This window comes from Epinephelus fuscoguttatus, linkage group LG15 (genome assembly GCF_011397635.1).
Source record: "Epinephelus fuscoguttatus linkage group LG15, E.fuscoguttatus.final_Chr_v1".
Classification (NCBI taxonomy): Eukaryota; Metazoa; Chordata; class Actinopteri; order Perciformes; family Serranidae; genus Epinephelus; species Epinephelus fuscoguttatus.
Window position 1 is genome coordinate 41,258,020 of NC_064766.1, and position 25,037 is coordinate 41,283,056.

At 40.7% G+C, this 25,037-nt stretch overlaps 1 pseudogene; it reads left to right on the forward strand.

Annotated features, from left to right (window-relative positions):
* LOC125902862 (uncharacterized) lies at nucleotides 1-24,690 on the forward strand (annotated as a pseudogene).
* The last annotated feature ends 347 nt before the right edge of the window (nucleotides 24,691-25,037 follow it).

The following is a 25,037-nucleotide window of genomic DNA, read 5'->3' on the forward strand; positions in this document are numbered from 1 at the left end:
AGGCTACAGAGCTCTGTTCTTCAGACATGACCTCAGTCAGCTAAATGATCCTGTTCATGTGATCCAGCTAACTTTCTGTGAACACACCATGTTTACTGGTTCCATTAAGGCTCTTCATGATTGTGTGTGTGCTGTGAAACTCAGTAAAGCTCATCCTCCTCAACACTGTATAAAACTGTAACACACTGAACGCAGCAATGGTTCATCAGTCTCATCGTTTTCTTCCATTTAAAAATCAGTTTTTGGAGGTTGAAGGTTGATGATGGGCGAGTGTTGAAGCTCAGTGACGCCTCCCCTTGCAGCCTTTCATGACTTCCTGTACAGTGTGAGGCGGAGCATCACTAGGGGAATTTTTTAGTTTCTCATTTCCTCATGTGGGGTTGATCTCAGAGACAGCAGTGCTGCAGTGGAGACGAGTATATCTGTTTCTCTGTGAGGACAAAATCAGCTGATTCCATCAGGTCTTTGTCAACGAAACTCTGGTGAGTACACTGTTCTCCAAAGCTACAGTACACTGACTGAAGACTTGGTCAACCTGAGTTAAAGCCACTATCAGACTTGTTGAGACAGTGACTTCAGTCCCAGCTAGCATTAGCTTGAGCTAACTGACCCACTTTCTTTCTGTTTCTGTTCCTTTGGATTAACAGTCTCAGTTCCTAAAGTTCAGAGTCAATCAAAGGAAGTAGAAAATGCATGTGTGAACACACAATGCTTCTGTAGCAAATAACAGCCTCAGCTTTAGCTCACTGACCCACTTGTTCCAACCTGCTTCCTGTTGTTCTGGTTTACTGCTTGACTTTTTTATCCCACATATGTAGTTGTTGACACAGTAAAAAACAAACCGGTCACAGAAACTTAAACTAAGTAACTGATCAACTGAAATCTAACAGAAAATCACCTCTCTGACATTAAGCTGACAACAACATACAAAAGAGCTTTGGACCAAAGGACTTTGAGTTTGTTCTGTGTCACCTGACAGTGAAATGACTCTGAGAGGAAACACCCTCCTGTGTGTGATATGAAACTGTTGGACCAGCTGAAGCAGTGTGTTGTATCAGCCACCAGAGGGAAGCATATCACAGGTTTAGATCCTGACTGCAGCCAATCACATGAAGTGTTACTGTGGTGATTTATCAGAGGTGTAAAGGTCAAAGGTTAAATAAAAATTCAGCAGTCAACATGACCTTTCAGAGGCAGAATGACGCCCATGTAGACACAGCAAAACAAATCAAGACACAAGAAACAGCAGTGTTAAAAACACAAGTGAAATCAACCAACTGACAGATTTGACAGTAAATTTTGGCACTGAAAAAGTCAAAGTAAAACTTGACATTTAATAATAACATTTGTCTATGAGAAATTAAAAACTGACATTGAAAAAATCAAATCTGGCTTTTAAAAAGTAAAATTTGACATACAAAAATTAAATTTGGGCACGGACAAATTAAAGATCGTCATTAAAAAACAAAATCTGGCATTGAAAAGTAGATTCTGACATTGAAAAAGTAAAACCTGATATTGGAAAATTAAAATTTGACATGGAAAAGAATAATATGACATTGAAGAAATAAAATTTAACATTGAAAAGTGCAACGTCACTTTGGAAAAAGTAAAACTTGACATTGAAAAAGTAAAATTTGACATTAAAAAACAAAAGTTAACATTGAAAATGTAAAATTTGACATTGAAAAACAAAAGTCGTCTTCGAAAAATTAACATTTGACATTTGAAGAGAAAATTTGACATTTAAAATATAAAATTTGGCACAACAAGGAACAAGGAAACACTAGCACTGGAAAAAACATAACTGAAAATTCAAACACAAGCATTTAAATGACTTTATTTTATTTTGATTTTTGTTTTGCATTCAAATGTTTTCACTTTTGCTCTTTATTTCTCTTTTTCTGTCTTTTTTTCACGACAAAGTGTGACAGAAAATGAAAACAAAAATAAGGTAGCATCATTAAAAAACTGATGCTGAAACAAAGTGACATGAAGAGAAATTGAGAAGAATGTCATTGAAAAACACCAAATGCCAAAAATATTTAAAGAAATAATTTTAATACCTTTGTTTTATTTGTCAGGGGATTATTGTCAGGGCCAGTGTGTTCTATGGATGTATGTCTGTATGGTCATATGTGTATCAGTATATGGTCATTTTAAATGGAAGTCTGTAAAATGATGTGAGCGTCAGTGAGTGACAAAGGTCAAATTAAAGTGAAAATGTGAGGGTGGTTGGACATATTACCAAATGTTCTTTAAACATCTGGCAGACAAACAGAGGAGGAGTCAGAGAAGTGTCCAGTTCAGACTGAGCGATGGACTCTGAGGCCAGCGGGACGATGGAGGTGGCGGCGCTCGGTCGGCCTTTCAGCCTCGGGATGTTGTACGACTGCCGCAAAGACTCACTCGTCCCTGGTGAGGATTCACATGTAAAGATGCTTAATGCAGCTGGGCGCCTAACTGTACAGGGAACAAGAGCTTGATAATATGCAGAGCAAAGTTACACGTCTTCCCTTCTTTGTTCTCAAACGTTTCTGCTTCAATATCCTATTTCTGGCAGCAGAAGGCGTCAAAATAAAAGTCCCATACGATCAGAAGGAAAAGGGGACCACCAAAATAAAGTCTAACAGGAAGTCATTTTAACCTCAGCTTCAAACTGATTGACAGGACTTAATTTACCTTTTGAAGTCATTTATAGTTTGTGTCATACAAACACAGCTGTTCCTCAAACAAACTGATGAGGTGATCCTCTCTTTACTCTGTCCAAAAGTGCCGTTTCAACCTGGACTGGGCTGGATCAAACTACAGGGCCAGTTCTGGACACAAAACTCATGGCAAAAGTCCATGACCGACTCTGCTTCCTGTTTCAAATTAAAAGCCCTCTAGTTTTTCATACCCAGTCCAGCTACATACTAGGTTTTGACCTAGTCTTGTTGATTTTGTGGCCTTAACTCAAAACCTCAGCAGCCTCCATTGCTGGGTAGGGGCTGCAAAACGCATGAGTCGACTAATCAAAGAAATAATCGACAGACTCGTCGACAATGAAAATAATCGTTAGTTGCAGCCCGTTGCTGTTAGTTTAGTGGGAGGAGACCGTGGAAATTAGAGGAAGATTTCTCATTAAACTTAGTGCTGGTTGGTGGACCAGATACACGCTGAATTTAACACTGACTCATGTTCACTCCACAACTCCACCAGTTTGTTCTCTTTTTCCACAGTCCAAGAGAACCCAGACTTGTTTATGTTCCATCACCTCCCTGGAGTCCCCTCCATTTTTATGGTGTACCCAGTTTGCTGCTTCCTGTTTGGTGCAGCAGAGAGCGCAGTAATTGGTTGTTACACTAACATTTTCGTCATGTCTCATCTCATCAACAAAATGAAACATAGACTTCATCTTAGTTTTTATTATCATGACGTATTTTTTCCTTGTCATTGTCTTGTTTTCGTGACGGAAAAAAGGTTGTTGATGAAAAGTTGTCGTCAGTGAAATTAACACTGGGTTGTTGACAATGTTCGTGTCATTGAACTTCACTATTTCCATGAGCCAAGATTAAAAACTTACAATAATATTAAACATGTTTAATTTTGATGGAATGTCAAGGCCAGAAAAAGATTTGACTTCAGACAGCTCGTACTGAGTTTTATCACCACCTTACACCAAACGATCAAGATCACGAACACGCACGCCAACTGAGGAAAAACTCATGGTTTTATTTCATCACTGGAAATTGGTCTGACAGAGTAAAGTCCTGGAAAAATTGTTTGGTGTAAGGCTGGCATTATCTGTGTTGTAGGATGTAGTAACAAATTCTCCTGTCAGGCTGGTTCTGGAAGCTGAACTTGATTTTTTCTTTTTCTTTTAGGAATGACACTGTGGGACCGTGATGACCTGAGAAATCATATTGGAGAAAGACCACAGAGCTATAATGATTTTGACATAGTTGCATCTGAATCAATTGCAGATAAATCATCAGCACTAAATGTTGAAGCATCCCTGAAGGCGAGTTTCTTAAGTGGACTGGTGGAGGTTGGAGGATCGGCCAAATACCTGAACGATAGTAAGACTTCCAAAAATCAGGCCAGAGTAACACTGAAGTACAAAGCTACCACAAAGGTTCAGGAACTGTCCATGAATCATCTTGGAAGAGACAATGTGAAGCATCCGTATGTCTTTGATAAAGGATTAGCAACACATGTAGTCACAGCTATTCTTTATGGGGCACAAGCCTTCTTTGTCTTTGACCGTGAAGTGTCTGAAAAGGAAGATCATCAAGACATTGAGGGCAACTTGAAGGTGATGATCAAGAAGATTCCCAAAATTGCAATAGAGGGTGAAGGTTCACTGAAAGTGGAAGACAAGGACAGAGAAAATGTTGAGAAATTCTCCTGCAGATTCTTTGGAGACTTTTCCCTTCAGAAGCCTCCTACATCCTTTCAGGATGCGGTAGAGGTCTACCAAAGTCTGCCAAAATTGTTGGGAGCCAACGGAGAAAATGCCGTACCAGTGAAGGTCTGGCTGTTGCCACTGACGAGTTTAGATTCTTCTGCTGCAAAACTAAAGCGTCAGATAAGTATAAGATTAGTTCATGAATCACAGAGTGTCCTGGAGGACTTCAGTGAGCTGGAAATGAGGTGCAATGATGCACTGAGAACCACCACTGCACAGCAGTTCCCACAGATCGGCAAGAAGATTAAAACTTTTAAAGAAATGTGCTCAGAGTTCAAGCTGGAATTCCAACGAACCTTGGCAAAGAAACTTCCAGCAATCCGAGGAGGAGGAGAAGAGGAAGCTGAGCTCGCAGAGATCCTGAAGAAGAGACATTCTTCTCCTTTCAACAGCAAAGACCTGAACGAGTGGATGGACTGTAAAGAGAGAGAAATCTGCATCTTAAAGTCTTTCACCAACATGATGAAAAACACCAAGATCGTTCCATCTCAAAATCACCTCTACAACGAAATTCACAGTGCAGAGCATGCAGTGTGTTTTGTTTTCACCTCACTGGGAAGTGCCGAACCCTTCCTCTCAGCTTTATCAAACTACTTAACAGAGACACCCAAACCAGACGAACCTCGAGATCCACATACTCGTGATGTAAAGAGAGAACAATGGTACCTTTCAAACAAAGTACCAGATGCAATGAGGCATAAAGCAAAGCTCTTCAGTGACTTTGCAGAGGCCAACAAGGAGAACAAGAACATTAAGTTCTTACGACTGGTTCAACAAATGAGACACAGAAAGGTTCAAGCATCTACCTTTATAAAGACGGCTTTTCAGTCAGTGAGAACTTTGAGCCACCTTCAAAGCCTGAAACAGTGACAGTCACTGAAACAAACCACAAGAGTGTGACACTGAAGATTTCTCCACCAAAGTTTGGAGCAGAGAACATCACCTCCTACTCTGTTGAGTACTGTGTCAGTGGAGACGATGGATGGAAACAGAAGACAGCATCAGAAGCTGAAGAAGTCACAGTGAGTGATCTGAGTCCTAACACAGAGTACATGTTCAGGTGCAGAGCAGTGACCTCAGCAGGTGTTGGACCAGCCAATGAAGTCAGTGGCTCCATTAAAACCTTACCCTGCAGCCCTCCTGGGAAACCTCAAGTTGAACAATACTCAAGTGAGATATCAGTCAGCTGGGAGAAACCTGCTGAGGTTGGACAGAATGTCCACATTTTGAGCTACATCATGGAGTACGCCAAAAAAGACAACAGTCTGAAAGAGGAAGATCTCCAGTGGAGCCAAAAGATGGCAGGAGCTGAGAGGGTGATCATTTCAGGTCTTCATCCAGAGACAGAATATGTTGTCAGGGTCAGATGTGATTGTGGTGAAGCTGGCAGAAGCAAAGAAAGCCTCACTGTTACTGTCTGCACAACAAAATCTACACCCCTCACAGACTTCCTCAAAAGTACAAGTGTAAAGATAAGTTCTGAATCTCCCTCAGTTTACAAACTGCCTCTGGATGAAGGAGATATGGACATAGATGGATGCAGAAGATTCACTTTTGGCAAAGAAAGCACAAGGAAAAATCGCACTGTTTTACTTTTTGGAGAGACCGGATCAGGAAAGTCCACTCTGATCAATGCAATGATCAACTACATTGTTGGTGTAGACTGGGAGGACAATTTCAGATTCAAACTGATTGATGAGGATCAGTCACGATCACAAGCTGAAAGCCAGACCTCTGAAGTCACTGTGTACAAAATCAACCACCAGGAGGGGTTTGAAATAGAGCACTCACTGACCATTGTTGACACTCCAGGGTTTGGAGATACAAGAGGCATAGAAAGAGAGAGGGAGATGATGAAACATCTGCGTCATCTCTTCTTTGTCAAGCTTGGTGTCAGTGAAGTTGATGCTGTGTGTTTAGTAGCTCAGGCTGCTCTCACACGACTCACACCATCACTGAGATATGTGTTTGATTCTGTGCTCTCAATCTCTGGCAAAGATATTGCAGGAAACATCAGAGTTCTGGTGACATCCGCAGACAGCCAGCAACCACCTGTCCTAGAGGCAATCAATGCTTCAGGCATCCCATGTCCTAAAACAACAGACGGTTTGCCAGTTCACTTCAAGTTCAATAATTCAGCGTTGTTTACTCAGAACAAATCATCTGTAGCAGACAGCATGAGAGGAGATGATGAAGATGTAGGCATAAATCAGATGTTCTGGAACATTGGGACAAAAAGCATGAGGAGGTTCTTTGTTGCTTTGAATGTCATAGAAACCAAAAGGTTGGACACACGGCAAGTCATGCATTTGACTAAGCTTTTGCTAGAGATAGGTGATAAACTCGAGAGTGATGACGAACTTAAAAAGTTACTGAACAGTGGATTTTAATCAGAAAACGAGAGTGTAAGATGGTTAAAGAAAAACGAGCACTAGTTGAAACATCAGCACTTGAAACCCTCAGAGACACCTGTTGACTGATTGAGAAACATCTTTGGAAGCTTCATTCACCTCAGTATAACTTGTTTTATGTTTGTATTCTTCATATAAATATATGTGGTCAGTACATCTGGTGTATGAAATGTCTGTGTCGTCACAGCCCTGCTGCATCTTTATAAACACATCTGTCGCTCGCATCCAGACGCTGTCTCAGCGTCGGGCGATAGACTTCAACTACCAAGTACGTTATCGATGTGTCGCTTGATTCACCTCACACACAAACAAGAGGCTCTGACTCACACACACAACACACACAGTGCAAAGTTCTATCGCACATGTGCTACTGCTGTAATTTCTTTCACTGCACAGACAGTTTTCCTGCAGCCAATGTGACATATATGTCTCACTGTACATTCGCTACTGCTGATTTTAACATTTGAATCTACTGTTACGCTTTCTTTCTTGAAGATTTAAAAGCATGAAGACAATCTGAATCATTGTAATTCCTCCTGATACTGATGTGTACTGACTCACATGTTACTGTCCTGTTGGGTGATACGATGGAGAAATCATTCAGTCATTAAATGATGAACAATAAATAAATGTTATTCTGACTCAAGTGTTGTCTGTTGTCCTCTGATGTGTCAGTGTGGCCTTCTTTACCTTCTGCAGCTCCGTTTTCTCTTCCAGGACCTTTCAGGTCACTATTTGAATTTGTTTGAGGCTCAAACACCAAAAGTTTGCCAATATTTTGTTTTTAAAAGCAAAGATTGGAGAAGTGTCAAATATAAATTTGTGCATCAGAATTAAGTTTCTCTTCTCTTCTGTCACATTAATCATGTGATGACCCCCTTTTTTTGGTGACCCTTTGGAGGGGCCCGACCTCGAGGTTGGGGGGCCACTGGACTACACCTGCTAACTGTACATATAAAGTAGCTCAGACTGGCTCCACCTGCAGCAGCTACAACAGTAACATGCTGCTCTGACACTGATGCTGCAGTGGTAATAATCTAATATATATCAATATATATCACAGACAGATTTCTGTGGGCGGAGTAGTTTTACTTGTAGTGGAGTATTTTTACATTGTTGTATTGGTACTCCTTCATCCTCCACCTTCCTGTTAGAAAAGCGTTTACACCTGCAGTGTTTGTGGGTCAAATTTGACCTGTGTTTGAATTCATCACCACTGTGGTCCAGGACAGATCACAAATATAAAAGTGACCCAAATATAAGACATATATGGAGAGAATAAAAGTGTTGGTTATGCTGCCACCATGTGCTCAGTTGTCTCTGTGACCTCGGTTTCATGTAGCGCCATCATCAGGTCAACATTTTACTGTGTGCACAGTCCATGAAAACTGTTGACTTTAGGTCCCAAATATTTACAGGGGGAAATGAGGCAGTATAATTCTGTTAATATTGTTTTTAATGGCTGAAGACACTAATGTAAGTGCACTCATGAGCCTGAAGTAAAATATTAAATTAAATAACTTAAATTTTTAGATTTTTAATTGTTATTAACTCTCTCAACTCTTTGTTTTTAGCATCAATGCTTCCTTTTCATTTTAGGTTGAAATAGTATACTTTATGTGTGTCCTTAAGTTTCATGTTTCACCTCACACACCAAAATATTTCTGCACCAAAATACTGTACTGCTCCTTTAAGTGACATCACTAACAGGAAATGACACCTTGTAAGAGTGAAGGAGACAAATTGAAAACGCTGATGAGTTTTGGATTTTCTTAAAGAACATTTTGCTACATTTTTATTTCCAAGCCTTTCTGTCAAACATAACATATCAACACTCTGACGCTAAAACATGAGCAAAACATTTTTAAATGAAATTTTAAAATGTGTTTGTATTAAACGTGACCTCTTTTTATTAATGTTCAGTGTGGTGTTAGCTTTGACCACAGAGAGAGATTCAGCCTTTTCACTGAAAACACATCCTTCATTCTGTGAAAGACAAAATTCTACATTTGGTTATGACCGAAAATCTTCTGAACAGTTTCTATGGAAAGACCTGCTAACATGCTAACATGCAAAAGTTAAAGGGAACATGGTAAACATTACCATGTTAGCATGCTTAAATGCTAAAGTAAGACTGTAAACATGGTAAACATTACACCAGCTAGCCATTAGCATGTTAGCATTTTCATTGTGAGAATGTTAGCATTCTCAATGTTTAGCAGGCTAAAGTAAGACTAAACATCACACCTGCAACCATTAGTATGTTAGAGTTACTGTGAGAAAGTTAGCATTGTAACATGCTAAAGTAATATTGTGAACATGGTAAACGTTATACCAGCTATCCATTAGCATGTTAGCACTGTCAATGTGAGCATGTTGGCATGCTAACATTAGCTCAGAGAGTGCAGCCTCACAGAGCTGTTAGCATGGCTGCAGACTTTCTGTCTTGTTTTTCCCTCCTGCACATTTCAAACGTCAGTCTGCAGGTCACACCGTTTCTGAGAAATCAGCCTGCTTCTCTTCTGCACCTCCTCCTGTCAGTGAGCAGAGAGCAGGTGGAGTTTGTCCCTCACAGATGATATAAAGGCAGAGACCACAGAACAGCCTCAGAGGATCGCACACCTTTCTACTGTAAGTACACCTGTCGTGGTTTTATTTCTCCTGATCAGTAGGCTACAGAGCTCTGTTCTTCAGACATGACCTCAGTCAGCTAAATGATCCTGTTCATGTGATCCAGCTAACTTTCTGTGAACACACTGAGGATTTGTTTCTCTTTGCTCAAGTTCCCTTCAATCACACTGCGCTCTTATTTTGAAGGGATAGACAGTTAAAACCATGATGAGCACATATGATTGGATATGTGTGTGTTTCAGTGTGTAAATGACAAATCCACATCACTGTGTCAGTTAATTACCATGTTTACTGGTTCCATTAAGGCTCTTCATGATTGTGTGTGTGCTGTGAGGTGGCAGAGCAAAGTGAGGTCACACCAAAGCTTAAAAGTGTTGAACTTTGATCCGAGCTGCGCTCATATTTTGGGTGCGGCCAGCCGTTGGTGACTGCTCGAACTGAGAGATGGATGAAAAAACAGAATTTACAGTTCATACAGGACACTGAGAGTTAGTAATACAGCAGGGATGAAATGAAGGCATGAACAACTTTCTCCGAAATCAGTTGAGCAGCTCTTCAGTAGTGTGCAGCAGACGTTCAACAAATCAAAGCAAATACCAACAGAGTAAAAAAAAAAAATTTGTCTTTTCCATGTTAATCTGGAAAAAGTTAGAAAGACAATACTTAATATCACCAACTTACTACGAATCCACTCACTGTAGTTGACAGGGAGATATAACTGTGTATAATCTGCATAAAATAAAGCAAAATTCTACCCATTTCTGCTAATGATGTGACCAAGAGGAAGCCTGAATATCAGACAGAAGATATCAGTGCCTGTATCAGAAGTATGACCTTCCAACCTCTCTTATCTTTGTTCCTACAGACAGTGTTCTTTATCTAGTTACTTATTAAAGGTAATTACATTTGGCCCAAGAGCACAGGATGAAGGAAGAACATTCTGACAAGTAGCTCCTCATCTTGTGCAACGATACCGTCATGCATGACAAATGGCCCAGTCATAGCGTGGCACACCTCTGCCACATGCAACAGGTTCAGTCACCATAAAGGTAAACACACCTCAGAAGCTGCGTTGTATTTAATATAGAAGTCTTTATTTGTTGCAAAAATAGTTCCACAAATATAATCAGCTTGACGCCGACAGTCCCACGTAACATACCGTCTGTGGCTCAGAGGGTAGAGTGGAACAGTTAACAAACAGTTAAGTTAATCACACATTCACTGCGCTCGGCGCTCTGCTGCTCCGTCTCCACAGACAGAGTGTCCAGAGTGCGCTCTGCCACTCTGAGAGTGCGCTGCTCTGGATAACCCAACGCTACATTCAGACAGCGCTCCCAATTTATCAACGCTCCAGTTTGTGTCAGAGTGCGCTCCCACACTCACAATGAGTGTTTCTGAACGCACTCACATCATCTTCCTTTACTGTCGATAACAAGACAACACAACTTTGCAGCCCAAAAATAAAGATCTTACTGTTTACTAACATAAAAGGGTTTATTGTATTTATGGAAGTTTACACTCCAGCATCCCCAGCCAACGCTACCTGGACAAACGTAACATTATGTGCCAAACACATCGGTTGGCCCACATGCTAACAGCCTGTTCTCTTTGTGTCTTTGTCAGTCAGTAGAGTCTCCGTCCTGCTGCTGTTATAACTCAACTGGTGTGAGTCAGTCTTCATTGTTGGGACTTGGGCCTCCAGACACAACTTCATCCTGCAAATGTACTGAAGCCAAACGTGTCAGACAGGTGAGCTTTCTGGTTTAAAGGGAAATAATCTCATTAATCAAGATTAATTACAAACATTTGTTGCTGCTGGTGATTATGTGAACAAAGCCTGCTCCTTTGCAGGTTTGGTCTACAGCGCTCACAGCCGTTGCACCTGAACTCAGTGTGAAGTCAATTTGTCTCTGTGAGACTAAAACAATCAGATTAACTCTGGTTAGCTAAAGTTAGCTCGCTAAGACACTAATCCTATGAGAGTAAATTATTTTGATGCAATTTATAGATGTTAGAACTGAAATATTGACAGCACAGTTTTTGTTTCTAACTACTTAATTCCTGCATGTTGTCATAACAGTTGCCTTTAGCTAGTAATAAATCAGTTTTGGTTTGTAACGTTAGAAATAACTGTTGCACACTTCTAAGTAAGGTTTAAGCAAATGACTAGGTTCACTCGCCACTGAATTGCGTCTGGTAGACGTCTGGTTTGTTTATGCATTTGATGTCTGTGACTGCAGAATAACTAGTCCAACGTAATTATGTTCATATTACATAGGCTACACAGAAAGGAGTGTTTCTGTCTGCAAGTAGTTTGATTTTGTCAATCATTTCCCTTTTTTGATGAGTGGAGGGGTCTGAGGGACCAGAGAATAGTGGGCTGCTTGTTAGGCTACTCTATGCATCTGTTTTATTGTTTTATGAAAATTCTGAAACTAATCTGTAAACTACAAAAATCGGAGAATTAATAGATATGACTGTGGAATAATGGTGTTGTAATGTGTGGATAATATTATAAAGCATAGAGCCCTACAGCTGTTATACTGTTATATATCATCTGTAGGCCAAATGCATCAGTTCAGGAAGCTGATTGAAGAAACAGTCATCAAGATCATGATCTGTAGCTCAAAACAGTGCGCGCAAATTAGTGCTGAAAATCTTTTCTGCTAGTGCCCTGCATGTGCCGCATGGTCCCTACCTAAGCTCAAATCAAACCTACGCCCCTGGACAGTGACATCAGTCCCAGCTAGCATTAGCTTGAGCTAACTGACCCACTTTCTTTCTGTTTCTGTTCCTTTGGATTAACAGTCTCAGTTCCTAAAGTTCAGAGTCAATCAAAGGAAGTAGAAAATGCATGTGTGAACACACAATGCTTCTGTAGCAAATAACAGCCTCAGCTTTAGCTCACTGACCCACTTGTTCCAACCTGCTTCCTGTTGTTCTGGTTTACTGCTTGACTTTTTTATCCCACATATGTAGTTGTTGAGCGGGCGGCACGGTGGTGTGGTGGTTAGCACTCTCGCCTCACAGCAAGAGGGTCGCCGGTTCGATCCCGGGCGTGGGAGCCCTTCTGTGTGGAGTTTGCATGTTCTCCCTGTGTCAGCGTGGGTTTCCTCCAGGCGCTCCGGCTTCCTCCCACAGTCCAAAGACATGCAGGTTAATTGGTGACTCTAAATTGTCCGTAGGTGTGAATGTGAGTGTGAATGGTTGTCTGTCTCTATGTGTCAGCCCTGTGATAGTCTGGCGACCTGTCCAGGGTGTACCCTGCCTCTCGCTCGATGTAGCTGGGATAGGCTCCAGCCCCTCCGCGACCCTCAAGAGGATGAAGCGGTTAGAAGATGAATGAATGAATGAATGAATGTAGTTGTTGACACAGTAAAAAACAAACCAGTAACAGAAACTTAAACTAAGTAACTGATCAACTGAAATCTAACAGCAGAAAATCACCTCTCTGACATTAAGCTGACAACAACATACAAAAGAGCTTTGGACCAAAGGACTTTGAGTTTGTTCTGTGTCACCTGACAGTGAAATGACTCTGAGAGGAAACACCCTCCTGTGTGTGATATGAAACTGTTGGACCAGCTGAAGCAGTGTGTTGTATCAGCCGCCAGAGGGAAGCATATCACAGGTTTAGATCCTGACTGCAGCCAATCACATGAAGTGTTACTGTGGTGATTTATCAGAGGTTTAAAGGTCAAAGGTTAAATAAAAATTCAGCAGTCAACATGACCTTTCAGAGGCAGAATGACGCCCATGTAGACACAGCAAAACAAATCAAGACACAAGAAACAGCAGTGTTAAAAACACAAGTGAAATCAACCAACTGACAGATTTGACAGCAAGTTTTGGCACTGAAAAAGTCAAAGTAAAACTTGACATTTAATAATAACATTTGACTATGAGAAATTAAAAATTGACATTGAAAAGTTAAATTTGACACTGAAAAAATAAAATTTGGCTTTTAAAAAGTAAAATTTGACATTGAAAAATTAAACTGGGCATGGACAAATGAAAGATTTACATTAAAAAAGCATTGAAAAGTAGATTCTGACATTCAAAAAGTAAAACCTGAATTGAAAAATAAAATTTGATGTTGAAAAAGTAAAGTTTGACTTTGAGAAATTAAAAATTGAAATTGAAAAACAAAATTTAAAATGTAAAACGGAAGTTTTACATTGGAAAATTAAAGTTTGACATTAAAAAAGTAAAATTTGACATTGAAAAATTAACATTTGACATTTGAAGAGAAAATTTGACATTTAAAAAGTAAAATTTGGCACTGAACAAGGAAACACTGGCACTGAAAAAACATAACTGAAAATTCAAACACGCATTTAAATGATTTTATTTTATTTTGATTTTTGTTTTGCATTCAAATGTTTTCACTTTTGCTCTTTATTTCTCTTTTTCTGTCTTTTTTTCACGACAAAGTGTGACAGAAAATGAAAAAAAAGGTAGTATCATTAAAAAACTGATGCTGAAAAAAAAGTGCCATAAAGAGAAATTGAGAAGAATGTCATTGAAAAACACCAAATGCCAAAAATATTTAAAGAAATAATCTTAATACCTTTGTTTTTTTTGTCATGGGATTATTGTCAGGGCCAGTGTGTTCTATGGATGTATGTCTGTATGGTCATATGTGTATAAGTATATGGTCATTTTAAATGGAAGTCTGTAAAATGATGTGAGCGTCAGTGAGTGACAAAGGTCAAATTAAAGTGAAAATGTGAGGGTGGTTGGACGTATTACCAAATGTTCTTTAAACATCTGGCAGACAAACAGAGGAGGAGTCAGAGAAGTGTCCAGTTCAGACTGAGCGATGGACTCTGAGGCCAGCGGGACGATGGAGGTGGCGGCGCTCGGTCGGCCTTTCAGCCTCGGGATGTTGTACGACTGCCGCAAAGACTCACTCGTCCCTGGTGAGGATTCACATGTAAAGATGCTTAATGCAACACAACCAAAATTCAGTATTCATCATCTCAGATCTTTAGATCAGCCAAGCCAACAGTCTTAAAATGCTAAATAACTGGGAACATCTTTTTTATTTTTTTAAATAATTAACCAAATGTTTCCTGCATTAACATCACACAGATCAGGAACCAGCAACACTCATATTTAGTTTCTGGCCGGGACACTCAGGGCAGAGGATCCATTGTCTGCTAGCTAGCTGTCACTGTACCCTGGACAACATGGGGGAGTGCAAATTAAACAAATGACTGCACCAAATGATATTTTATTTATCAATTAATCTGACGATTATTTTTTCAGTTAGTCGACTAATCTAACGACTAATTTATTGATTATTTTACGGACTCTTCTTTTTATTACTTGATCAGTGTACCACTTAAATAACCCAAAAATAAATAACAAAACCTTGTCTCATAAATATTTAAATATTCAGTTATGAAACAGAAAATACAGAAGAGCCAAATAACAATGTTAGATGACGCGTACTGTAACCTTTGTAGTAGTGCATAAAGTTTAAGTGACTACTACTGACAGAAACACTAACTGCGTCTTGATAACCCTGATATATATCATGCCAAAGTTGAGGCAGATTCTCTCTAGAACAGCGAGTATACTCGCAGGACTTCTGCGGCACTAACACATCTGGTGTGTCCAGGCCGTTATGTCAACAACGCTACATGAAGCAGATGAATGACTTTTTCTGCAGTGTGAAAACGGCAGCCACTTAAACCACTGACTGTACACTCCGCCGCCAAGTGGCCAGGGGTGGTAATTGCAACCGGTCAAATGACCGACGGCCTTCAGATTTTCCGGTCATTGTTGTAAAAAACCGGTCAATGACCGAGAATATCCGGTTAACGCGACCCCTGGTGGACACTCTACTAAATAAATGAGTAAAGAGACCAAGCAACAATTATCAGATTTATCTGAAGAACAAACAAATAGTAATGCAAATAATTATAGCAGAATGTACAGTACCAGTACAAACAGCTCACAGTAAATGATACCAATATGTACAGTACCAGTACAAACAGCTCACAGTAACTGACACCAATATGTACAGTACCAGTACAAACAGCTCACAGTAAATGACACCAATATGTACAGTACCAGTACAAACAGCTCACAGTGAATGACACCAATATGTACAGTACCAGTACAAACAGCTCACAGTAAATGACACCAATATGTACAGTACCAGTACAAACAGCTCACAGTAAATGATACCAATATGTACAGTACCAGTACAAACAGCTCACAGTGAATGACACCAATATGTACAGTACCAGTACAAACAGCTCAAAATGACACCAATATGTACAGTACCAGTACAAACAGCTCACAGTGAATGACACCAATATGTACAGTACCAGTACAAACAGCTCACAGTAAATGATACCAATATGTACAGTACCAGTACAAACAGCTCACAGTGAATGACACCAATATGTACAGTACCAGTACAAACAGCTCACAGTAAATGACACCAATATGTACAGTACCAGTACAAACAGCTCACAGTGAATGACACCAATATGTACAGTACCAGTACAAACAGCTCACAGTGAATGACACCAATATGTACAGTACCAGTACAAACAGCTCACAGTGAATGACACCAATATGTACAGTACCAGTACAAACAGCTCACAGTAAATGATACCAATATGTACAGTACCAGTACAAACAGCTCACAGTAAATGACACCAATATGTACAGTACCAGTACAAACAGCTCACAGTAAATGATACCAATATGTACAGTACCAGTACAAACAACAGCAGACACAGTGGAATTATACCAATATGCACATGTAAACAGTCCCCATTCTAGAATAAACGCTACCGTATGGAAACCATGCGGCCGGTTGGAGCTCAAATTGAATGGGAAACAAAGTCCAGTGTTCACTTAGCTGGGCGTAACTTAGCTGGGCAATGTCCGTGGATAGCTGCCTCCGTGAGAAGAGAACAGAAGGAAGGGAGGGGGGTATCACTGTCAGGATGTCAGCCGACCAACACTCGCTACCCGCTCCCTGGTTGCGGCGATTTGCGATGCTGGCCAGCTAGGAATGAACTAGCAGCCAGTACAGTCCAGTCCTCTCTGGTCTAGCTAACATTTAGCCGTGTTACTTACTGATCCATTAGAAAGAAAGCTAGCTGGACATGGGTTTTGAAGCCTCTTTGGTCACGGAGCTCCCTCCATCTCTTGAACGCCTGACTGAGGTTTACTCTTGTTTTTCCTCTTCTTTTATCACTCTCCTTTTTGCTCTTCTTTGCCTCCTCACACAGAGGAGCTCCTTTTCTTTTGCTAGGCCGTTTTTCACTTGTCTCCAAACTCTGTCCGTCTGCCATTGTGCTCGTGACTCAACTATCTCATGCCCAACTCCTCATAAGGACCAGCTCCAGTCCCTGATTGGCTGACCGACCAGTTTCACAATACATGACGCGTTTCCTGCCGTAAAGCAGATTTTTTATGCAAAATTTCGGCACCGGCAGAAGCTTATTGCAAAGATTGCAGAGCCACTAAGTAACCTATGTAAACACTGATAGTCTGATTTTACTGTGGACACTACCCTGTGCAACCCACATTATTTTCATCATGATATATTCAGGAAAAGATGCTGTCTGTTGCCTCTTTAAATCTTTTCTTCAAAACACCTTTTCTCCAGAAAACATCGTAAGAGCTACAAAGCACCCACAAATAAATTACATGAGCTCCTACCCATGTGCAAACATAACCATAATCCATAGATACTGTATCAAATACATATATGAGTATAAATTACAATATCAACCTTTAAACACACATGAAACAAGAAAGCCAGTATCACAGCAATGTTACCAATATTTGATTAGCCCACAGCTATTTTTAAAATGACTGCTGCAACAGCGATACATTTAAATTTAAACATTCGCTTACTGTCGAGTCAATTAAAACACGTCACCACACAAAAATCATGAAGCGTTAAATGACACAGTAACTTGTTCCCATTCCAGCCGGGCGCCTAACTATACAGGGAACAAGAGCTTGATAATTGCAGAGCGAAGTTACACGTCTTCCCTTCTTTGTTCTCAAACGTTTCTGCTTCAATATCCTGTTTCTGGCAGAGGAAGATTTCTCATTAAACTTAGTGCTGGTTGGTGGACCAGATACACGCTGAATTTAACACTGACTCATGTTCACTCCACAACTCCACCAGTTTGTTCTCCTTTTCCACAGTCCAAGAGAACCCAGACTTGTTTATGTTCCATCACCTCCCTGGAGTCCCCTCCGTTTTTATGGTGTACCCAGTTTGCTGCTTCCTGTTTGGTGCAGCAGAGAGCGCAGTAATTGGTTGTTACACTAACATTTTCGTCATGTCTCATCTCATCAACAAAATGAAACATAGACTTCATCTTAGTTTTTATTATCATGACGTATTTTTTGCTTGTCATTGTCTTGTTTTCGTGACGGAAAAAAGGAACTTCACTATTTCCATGAGCCAAGTTTAAAAACTTACAATAATATTAAACATGTTTAATTTTGATGGAATGTCAAGGCCAGAAAAAGATTTGACTTCAGACAGCTCGTACTGAGTTTTATCACCACCTTACACCAAATGATCAAGATCACGAACACGCACGCCAACTGAGGAAAAACTCATGGTTTTATTCCATCACTGGAAATTGGTCTGACAGAGTAAAGTCCTGGAAAAATTGTTTGGTGTAAGGCTGGCATTATCTGTGTTGTAGGATGTAGTAACAAATTCTCCTGTCAGGCTGGTTCTGGAAGCTGAACTTGATTTTGCTTCTTCCTTTTTAGGAATGACACTGTGGGACCGTGATGACCTGAGAAATCATATTGGAGAAAGACCACAGAGCTATAATGATTTTGAGATAGTTGCATCTGAATCAATTGCAGATAAATCATCAGCACTAAATGTTGAAGCATCCCTGAAGGCGAGTTTCTTAAGTGGACTGGTGGAGGTTGGAGGATCGGCCAAATACCTGAACAATAGTAAGACCTCCAAAAATCAGGCCAGAGTAACACTGAAGTACAAAGCTACCACAAAGGTTCAGGAACTGTCCATGAATCATCTTGGAAGAGACAATGTGAAGCATCCATATGTCTTTGATAAAGGATTAGCAACACATGTAGTCACAGCTATTCTTTATGGGGCACAAGCCTTCTTTGTCTTTGACCGTGAAGTGTCTGAAAAGGAAGATCATCAAGACATTGAGGGCAACTTGAAGGTGATGATCAAGAAGATTCCTTGCCTTGCAATAGAGGGTGAAGGTTCACTGAAAGTGGAAGACAAGGACAGAGAAAATGTTAAGAAATTCTCCTGCAGATTCTTTGGAGACTTTTCCCTTCAGAAATCTCCTACATCCTTTCAGGATGCGGTAGAGGTCTACCAAAGTCTGCCAAAATTGTTGGGAGCCAACGGAGAAAATGCCGTACCAGTGAAGGTCTGGCTGTTGCCACTGACGAGTTTAGATTCTTCTGCTGCAAAACTCGGTCCAGATAAGTATAAGATTAGTTCATGAATCACAGAGTGTCCTGGAGGACTTCAGTGAGCTGGAAATGAGGTGCAATGATGCACTGAGAACCACCACTGCACAGCAGTTCCCACAGATCAGCAAGAAGATTAAAACTTTTAAAGAAATGTGCTCAGAGTTCAAGCTGGAATTCCAACGAACCTTGGCAAAGAAACTTCCATCAATCCGAGGAGGAGGAGAAGAGGAGGCTGAGCTCGCAGAGATCCTGAAGAAGAGACATTCTTCTCCTTTCAACAGCAAAGACCTGAACGAGTGGATGGACTGTAAAGAGAGAGAAATCTACACATTAAAGTCTTTCACCAACATGATGAAAAACACCAAGATCGTTCCATCTCAAACAGACCTGTACAAACAAATTCTCAGTGCAGAGCATGCAGTGTGTTTTGTTTTCACCTCATTGGGAAGTGCCGAACCCTTCCTCTCAGCTTTATCAAACTACTTAACAGAGACACCCAAACCAGACGAACCTCGAGATCCACATACTGATGATGTAGAGAGAGAACAATGGTACACCTCAAAAGAAGTTTTAGATGCAATGAGTCACAAAGCAAAGCTCTTCAGTGACTTTGCAGAGGCCAACAAGGAGAACAAGAACATTAAGTTCTTGACAGTTGGTTCAACAAATGAGACACAGAAAGGTTCAAGCATCTACCTTTATAAAGACGGCTTTTCAGTCAGTGAGAACTTTGAGCCACCTTCAAAGCCTGAAACAGTGACAGTCACTGAAACAAACCACAAGAGTGTGACACTGAAGATTTCTCCACCAAAGTTTGGAGCAGAGAACATCACCTCCTACTCTGTTGAGTACTGTGTCAGTGGAGACGATGGATGGAAACAGAAGACAGCATCAGAAGCTGAAGAAGTCACAGTGAGTGATCTGAGTCCTAACACAGAGTACATGTTCAGGTGCAGAGCAGTGACCTCAGCAGGTGTTGGACCAGCCAATGAAGTCAGTGGTTCCATTAAAACCTTACCCTGCAGCCCTCCTGGGAAACTTCAAGTTGAACAATACTCAAGTGAGATATCAGTCAGCTGGGAGAAACCTGCTGAGGTTGGAGAGAATGTCCACATTTTGAGCTACATCGTGGAGTACGCCAAAAAAGACAACAGTCTGAAAGAGGAAGATCTCCAATGGAGCCAAAAGATGGCAGGAGCTGAGAGGGTGATCATTTCAGGTCTTCATCCAGAGACAGAATATGTTGTCAGGGTCAGATGTGATTGTGGTGAAGCTGGAGGAAGCAAAGAAAGCATCACTGTTACTGTCTGCACATTAACATGCACACTCAAAGAATCCCTCAAACGTACAAGTGTAAAGATAAGTTCTGAATCTCCCTCAGTTTACAAACTGCCTCTGGATGAAGAAGAAATGGACATAGATGGATGCAGAAGATTCAGCTGTGGCAAAGAAAGCATGAGGCAAAATCGCACAATAATGCTTCTTGGAGAGACCGGATCAGGGCAGTCCACTCTGATCAATGCAATGATCAACTACATTGTTGGTGTAGACTGGGAGGACAATTTCAGATTCAAACTGATTGATGAGGATCAGTCACGATCACAAGCTGAAAGTCAGACCTCTGAAGTCACTGTGTACAAAATCAACCACCAGGAGGGGTTTAAAATAGAGCACTCACTGACCATTGTTGACGTCCATGAGTTTGACTATGACACAGAACGAATCAAAGAGATAACAGAGCAGCTGCATAATCTCTTATCTGCTGAGCATGGTGTTAGTGAAATAGACACTTTGTGTTTTGTTTCTCCGAATACTTTTACCAAACTGACATCATTACAGAAAAAAGGGTATGCTGCTGTGCTTTCACTCTTTGGCAACGATGTGGCAGAGAACATCCGGGTTCTGATACCACTTTCAAGTGATAGAGCAAGTTTCTTGTACCCAGATTGGGGCATTCGAAAGGCACTCAATTATTCAGGTTTCAGGTGTTGTACAATAAAAGATGAGCTGCACACTCACTTCACATTCAATAATGCAGTGTGGTTTGCACAGAACCAATCATCTGCAGCAGATAGCATGAGTGGGGATGACAAACATGAAGATGAAGATAAGAGATTTGATCCAGAGTGTTGGAACGAAAGCATGAAGACGTTCTTTGCTGCGTTGAATGTCATGGAAACCAAAAGCTTGAGGATGACAGAAGAGGACCTCAGAGAAAGAAAGCAGCTCCAGAATTCATATGAAAATTTGCAGAAGCAGGTGAAAGTTGGGTTCGCCAAGCTGAAGGAGATAGAAGAAACGACTGAAACACTTAAAGAGCATGAGGCACAGATCGACAGACAACATTACTTTGAGTTTGAAGTCACTGTCATAAAGCCCTTCAAAGAAGATATTTCAGGTTCTGGAAATTACATCACCAACTGTCAGGAATGTCGTTTCACCTGTCACTATCCCTGTTCAAGATCCAATGATGCAGATAAAGAAGAGTGTACTGCAATGGGACCAGATGGAAAATGTACTGAGTGTCCAGGCAAATGTAACTGGGATGTACATTTTAACCAGAAGTACAAATGGGAGTATAAGGAGGTTACAGAAAAACGAACAGTAAAAGAGCTGAAGAAGAAGTACCTAAAAGCTCCACAGGCGAAGGCACCTGTTCAGGCATTGATTGAACAACTGAGGGCCGAATATGATGATGTGCACACACAGGTGGTGAAATTTATAGAGACGTCTGCTCAGTGTCTAAACAGACTTAAAGAGATAGCACTGAAGCCAGATCCTCTCTCCACTTCAGAGTACATTGACATGCTTATTGAGGGAGAGAAATCTGAGGCCAAGACAGGCTGGAAGCAACGAGTTCAGTCCCTGATGGCCACGAGAGAAAAAGCTGAGTTCGTGGCTGAAGTCGACAGAGGGGGGAAACTCCCCCAGAGTCAACCTACTGATTTCAAGCGTTCCAGTACCAGCCATGACAACTATGAGACGGATACCAAGAGACCAAGACGACAATGATACCGACACTGACACCAGCAAAAACCAGGACAACACTAACTGATAACAACCAAGAAAAACACAAGATCAACAGTAGTGCTGACCGAGACGAGGCAGAGACAGATACCAACCAACCAAGACAAGAATTAGCACGATTCTAGGCCAAGAAGAAACTGAGCCGTATGCCAACTGAGGCCAAAAGGAGACCGACACCGATTCTACGACCCCAGTGCCAAAAAAAGTTGGGACGCTGTAAAACGTAACAAAAACAGAATGCAAAGATTTACAAATTCTTTTTGGCCTATATTCAATTGAATACAGTTAAAAGACCAGATATTTATTTTCCATTTGATAAACTTTATTGTTTTTCTGTAAATATATCCTGAATTGAATGTCTGCGTTCTTACGTTCCAAAACAGTTGGTACAGGAGCATGTTTACCTCTGTGTGACATCATCACCTTTTCTTTGACCAACACTCAGCAAGTGTTTGGGGACTGAGGACACTAACTGTTGAAGTTTATCCAACTTCAGTGTCTCAACAGTCCGAGGTCGATGCTTCATCATGTTCCACACATGTTCAGTGGGAGACAGGTGTTAACTGCTGGCAGGTCAGTCTGGTACCTACACTCTGTCACTACGAAGACACGCTGTTGTAACACGCGCAAAATGTGTCTCATTGTCTCGCTGGAATAAGATGGGACGTCCCTGAAAAAGACGTCGTCTGCATGGCAGCATATGTTGCTCCAAAACCTGTATGTACATTTCAGCATTCATAGTGCCTTCACAGATGTGAAGTTACCCATGATGCACCTCTCCATCCCATCACAGATGCTGGCTTTGAACTTTGAGCTGTTAACAGTCTGGATGGTCCATGATGGACTGGTCAGACCATTTTGTGTCAGTCCATCTCAGGTGAGCTCGGGCTCAGAGAAGTGGGCGGAGCATGGTAGAGTCTGAACTGTCATTGGTTGATGCAGTGATGTGTTTACTGACAGAGGTTTTCCAAAGTGTTCCTGAGCCCGTGTAGTAATATCCTTTATACCTTTATACAGTCGTGTTGGTTTTTAATGGAGAGCAGTGTGAGGGGTCAAAGTTCTCGGACATTAATGTTGGTTTTCAGCCTTACTTCTTACATGCAGAGATTTCTGCAGATTCTCTGAAACTTTCGATGCTATTGTGCATTGTAGATGTGAAATTTCTAAAAAGGTTTCTAAGTTTCTAAAACTCGAACTGTCGAAATATTTGCCCACACGGTTTGTCACAAAGCGGGGAACCTTGTGGCATCGTTGCTTGTGAACAAATGAGCCTTTCAAGAATGCCTCTTTCATACCCAATAATGACACTCCAATCTGTTACCAGTTAACCTGTTTACCTGCTGATGTTCCAAACAGGTGTTCACAACTTTCCCAGTCCTCTGTTGCTCCTGTACCAACTTTATTATAACATGTTGCAGCCATCACATTCAGAATGAGTGTGTATTTACAAAGAAATAAAAACAAAACAATGAAGTTCATCAGTCTGGGGACAATATTCAAATGAATAAAAGTCAAAAGGATTTGTAAATCATTGCATTCTGTTTATATATACACAGCGTTACAACTTCTGACTTATAACTTTTGAAACCCAGGTTGTAATATGAACAAAGACCGAGGGGCTTATACCGCCACCTGGCACAAGTAAGAACACAGCAAGATCAGTGCCAATCAAGACGAGAACAATATCAGCCAAGACCTGAACAGATACCACACAGACAAACAGGACAGAGAGTTCTGTCTTTAGACAGCCTCAGAACTGAGACACCGAGACTTAAATTACTTTGACCAAGAAAAGCTCAATCATATGTTCCTGAAACAAAGAGTGAGACTGCTCTCAGTTTTCTTTTGGACAAACATATTCCTGCAGGATTTACTTCCATGTGCTGTTTACCAAAATGGAAAACACAGATTTACCATGTGGTGATAAATGTTGAAGCGTGACCACATTTTGTGCTGGAACCATTCACTTCCTGACACCAGTAACACCAGTGACACCAGTGACACCGATGTAATAGTTAAAATCTGCAGCTTGATTAACTCCACAAACCTGAGCAATGAAAATGTGATAGTGATTTTTGTTTTCTATTATGACCACATCGCTTTCTTTTAAAGGTTTTTGAACAGGACTATCATGATCTCAAGTTTTTATGTGCTTATTTACTCTTTTTTTTTTTTTTTTTGTTTAAGATATTTCTTCGGACATTTTTAAGCCTTTAATCGATAGGACAGTTGAGCGTGAAGGGGAAGAGAGAGAGGGAGTGACATGCAGCAAAGGGCCACAGCCTGGAGTTGAACCCGGGCCGCTGCGGCAACAGCCTTGTACATGAGGCGCCTGCTCTATCCACTAAGCCACCGACGCCCCCGTACTTATTTACTCTTTGAGTTTTGAAAAAATAGAATGAATAATGATGATGAAGTTATTATATTGACCTGTATTGAATTCCATGTTGCAGTGATAAGGCGCCTCCTACTGAGTGATGGAGAAAAAATTAAATGATAAATAATGAATAAGAAAAATTTTAAAGTAAAGTACATTTTAATCAGAAGTACAAGTGAAGGAGCTGAAAGAAAAGTACCTGAAAGCCTCAGAGGCTCAGACACTAATAACTTTGTTGATGTTTCACATAAAGGTTTAAATATATTTCAGTTCCATTATATTGTTCTTATATTTTACTCTGTGTTTGATTTTAACATTTATATCTACTATTTCCACTCCACTGAGAGATGGAGAAATCATTAAATGATGAACAATAAATAAATGTTATTCTGACTCAAGTGTTGTCTGTTGTCCTCTGATGTGTCAGTGTGGCCTTCTTTACCTTCTGCACCTTCGTTTTCTCTTCCAGGACCTTCCAGGTCAGTCGTTACAGAGCGTTGCATGGATGACGTTACAGAAGTTAACTTCTCACCAGTTCACTCGTCCAACATCCAAGGGTATTTTTCAATTGGATTTTGGTTTAGCGCAGAAAATAAACTCTGTGGTGAATTAATGTTTATGACACTTACACGTTTTGTTCAGTAAGATAATCCTCACTAATGGACACCACTTTATG